Source organism: Artemia franciscana, chromosome 5, assembly GCF_032884065.1.
Source record: "Artemia franciscana chromosome 5, ASM3288406v1, whole genome shotgun sequence".
NCBI classification, from domain to species: Eukaryota; Metazoa; Arthropoda; class Branchiopoda; order Anostraca; family Artemiidae; genus Artemia; species Artemia franciscana.
This window is the reverse complement of record NC_088867.1, coordinates 7,645,707-7,650,080: the sequence shown is the minus strand read 5'-3', so window position 1 is coordinate 7,650,080 and position 4,374 is coordinate 7,645,707.

Here is a 4,374-nt window from a genome sequence, read left to right as displayed (position 1 = left end):
AAAACATGCTTAAGAGGTTTGCTTTGTTTGATCTAAGTAAACCTATTTTCTCTCTTGTAATTGGCTATAATTAGCTTAGGTACTTTCTTGTTAGCTAGTACACACTTAAGAATTGAAGTTAGATTAATCATAATGAAATATACCAAAATATGATGAAATTTTAATAGTTTAGTAACAAAACTATGGAAACTAACGGCCTGTTTTCCATAATTCTTTGTTGTAGTTCCCATAATTCTGTTACTAAAGTATTTATATTTTCATCATATTTGGGTATATTTTAATATGTTTGCCCTTACTTCACTTCTTGGGTGTGTTTTGTATAATTAATATGTACCAAAACAGCATATATATCCCTATTAAAACACAAACGGTTTTCTTTTTTGGTTTTCACTGTAAACTTTGGAGACATTGTTGCGTCAGAATTGCTGCATCATTCTGACAACACATAGAAACAACGTCAGTCAATCAGCTTTAGATTCTTAAACAAAACTCCAAAATCCCACAATATAAAACGCGAAGTTTAGAGTTGTAAAAAGACTAATCTAGAATGCAGTGCTAAATTGGTTAGACACAAGTCAGCTTTTTAGTTTTTTATTGAAATGGTAAGTGTTTTTCCAATTTACACACTTTGTCTGCAATTAACCGATCTGATTTGGCTTATTTCAGGTTTATTCATCAACAATATTTATTTTAGGCTAGGAGGCACCTAGCTTTGTTTAGGTTAGCTATATAGACTCAGGAAATGGATATAATTTTGAAAATTTATTGATTCTTGGAAAGTTTGTTTTTTTGTTTGTTGTCTTATGAATAATTTTTAGTTGTAACTAGAGAGTCAATATCAAACCCCTCCCTTCAATTTTTTTTTCAAGTAGCCAGTTTATAATAACTTATCATTTGACCATTTCCTAAATATGAAAATTTCCAACCAAAATTTTATTTAACCAATAGGTTACATTTTTCTTTGTATTTAAGCAAGAACCAATCAAGGGAAGGGTATCCTCATGGACAGCTAGGTTAGATAATGTAAAGGTGTATACTAAGTGTAATTTTATGCTTCAGAAATAGTTTAAGTAAAGACAATAAAGACGGCATGGGTCAGACTATAGAAAAACAAGTATTTCTATCTCACATTGTTCATAGCGAGTTGTCATATCGTGACTAACTTCAAATTTCAGAAATTTGGTGTATGTGCCATATATTTTTGTAATTCTTGCTATTGAAATTTTAGCCTCTTAAATTTCCCCTCTGGCTGGCACAGTGAAGGTTCAATTTCACTGTTTTGCACTTCAAATGGTCTCTATTTTTAGTTCCCAACCAACCTTAAACAACTTTGGTCCTCATATTATTATCAAAATGGTTCAAGACTGTCAAGAAAAACTTCCAGAGCCAATTTTTGAAATTTCAGGACTTTATAAATACCAGTTGCAGGCTAGAACCAAAAAGGCAGATGCTTATGAAATATAACCAAGGAAATGATCTTGACAAATAAAAACTAAAGTGTAGCCTATGTTTGTAGAGCTTCAATAATATAGTGGGAAAGGTCCAGAAAGGGGATTTTCAAGACAAGGACCTGAGTGGAAGTGACTAGAACTGAATATTTTATTTTTGGTTAAATGTGTGTATGCTAAGTTGACTTTTATTAGACCAATTTTCTATGATTATCGTAATTCAATGTTCTATGGTCATTGTAAGACCAATTTATATGCATGGTCAATTTACATGTAAGACTGATTAAGCTATGTAGGGGTTTTATTCTTGGACTAACATAAAGTTACTTCACTTTGGCATGAAATGTCCAGATAATCCAATAATCAATCATCTCTGCCATTATTGTAATATCTTCTTTGAGCCCTCCCCTATTTTCATATTAAATGTAACTTTTAGTTTTTACTGTGTTTTTCATCAATGTTCTCGTTCTCATTTGTATATTGTTTACTATTATCTGTGATTGAGTAGATCAATGCACTTATGTGTTAAGACGTTATTACCACATTACACCGCTACAAGATTACAACCTTCTTTTTTTTATAAAGCATAGAGTTTAATTGCTAAGAAATTTGCTTTGGGGAATCAGGACTAAAGAGATATATAAATACTGTTCTGTTTTATGTGAGAGATTCTAATAATCAATTCACTTGAGTTTTTTTTTTCTTATTAATAAAACTTGAAATTGCTGCTTGTAATGTATCCTTAAACCTTCAAATTATGATTTATCTAGACTTACATTCTACTTAGGCTGCATTAAAGCTTTTAAAGCACCAACATAGCTGTTCTAGTGTTAAGTTGCTTTGGCTTTTTATATTTTTTTTCAGAATAAGTTGAAGAGTGGAGGATAGCGTATATACTGCACATATACGTTTTTTTTTCAGGCTTCTCAATTTACTGATGTGCAAATAGAAGATTTGAGAGCATCATTTGCCCTTTTTGATCAGGATGGAGATGGTCACATTACCACCTCAGAATTAACAGCAGTCATGAAGTGTCTTGGACAAAACCCTACAGATGCTGAAATCTTAGCCATAATAAAAGAAGTAGATGCTGACGATGAGAAGTTTTTATTTTTTTTTTCTCAATCTTCTCCTTCTCCGCAAATTCTTTGCTGTGTTGGCCTCAGGTGGCTTTGGTTAGGTTAGGTTAGTACGTTACTGCAGTAAGTTGTTAGTAGTAGAAGTATTGTGATTTTGTTTAGTGGTGATTCTGTTTTCAAGATGGGTTTTCTAATTTCCTCTGAAAGATGTCTTTGAAAGACTTGTAATTCATGAATCTTTGTTAAGATCTATAGCAAACAATTTGAAAGCCCTGTTGTATTCTTGGGTCTTTTAGACGCTGAGGACAAGGAGCAAAATTTCTACCAGTCAAACATAGTGGTTAGGAAGTAACATGGAAATTGCTTGGGAAAGGAGTTGTTAAAAAAAATTGCAGGTTGGGCTGATCTCTTATGTTTTTATTGATGGTTTGTGAAATAGCCTCGCATTCTCTGCTGTCATGGCTGTCTCCCTGCTTTTCTTAAACTCATTAAAATTTGATTTGATATATCATGGGTGCTTACAATTCATGTTAAATGCTAAAACCAGACTAAAGCAATATATACATAGGTTGTTTTTGAAGCTGTGAGGAATTCAAAACTAAAACGATAGTTATTTATGTTATATTATTCTCTTTTTAAAAGTATTTTAAGAATAGTAATACATCCTGTCTGGCTGTAACGACAACGCAGTCTGACAGTTGCTTTTTGGATTTGTTTGTAGACAGAAGAGAATCATTTGTATATTTTAAAGGAATTGACATGATCCGATAAAAAGTAAAACAATATAGTAGAAAACTAGATAGCATCTTTCCAGATAGTAATGGCAATCTATTATACATTTTTCACTTTTTTTTTATTTTTTTTTTATTTTTTTTTCTTTTTTTTTTAGAACAGTGATTCAGGGTAGTAAGCTTACATGAGCACGACAACATAGGTAAACATGATTAAAAGGCAGGTAAAAGAGCATAAGTAATAAAATAAGACTATTTTGAGTGCTCTGAGGACAGGGTTGTAAGCATGAGCTATGACTTGTGAAGTAAAGAGATAGTGCGTTGCACCGCTCAAGTATTTTTCGCAAGCAGGTGTAGAGGGACGACCAACGGCTTTTACAAGTATATCATGTAAACAGATGGATGAAGTGGCAATCAACTACATGTAGCAAGTACAACCCAAGGATAAATGTCGCTGATCAACTTTGCCACAATTTTGTCACGCCCCATCATTGAATTTGTGGTGCCAGAACAGAACCCTGCCTAGTTTTGCAAATGGGCAACTCCTTGGGTACGCCCATATCCGTCGTCTCATCTGCCATTATAGAAAATGTTGTTTATCTAATTTGTTCAACAATCTTTTCTTAAAAAAGACGGTTAATTCTTAGTGACTCAAAAACTAAGTTCGTCTAAACGCACGTGGAAGTTTTCTTGAGCCAGAAACAGTGTTTTTTGCTATCCAATGTCAAATGGACGGTTATGTCTGGATTTTTTTTTTTAAGATGAAAATTTCTAAGATAAAAACTTTGGGTCTCTCCTACGAGAACGACCTATTTTTTAGCAACTTTTTTTTTAGTCTTAATAATCGTAACAAGTGTTTTGGATGTCAAAAGCAGTTTTCAACCATTCGTGAAAGCGAGAAAATAAAGACTTTTGACGTATTTTGAAAAACTACAAGCCCTTGACATTCTTACAGACCAAGGTAGACATCCTCCTGGATTACTGATTAATCAAATTGATCGATCATATTGAGCTGACACCAAAACGTCACGTAACAAGAGTTCTGTAAAATCCCAATAGGACAACATATTTGATACATAGAACAGAAAGCTATAAAAGAAACTATTTTTAGGAAAC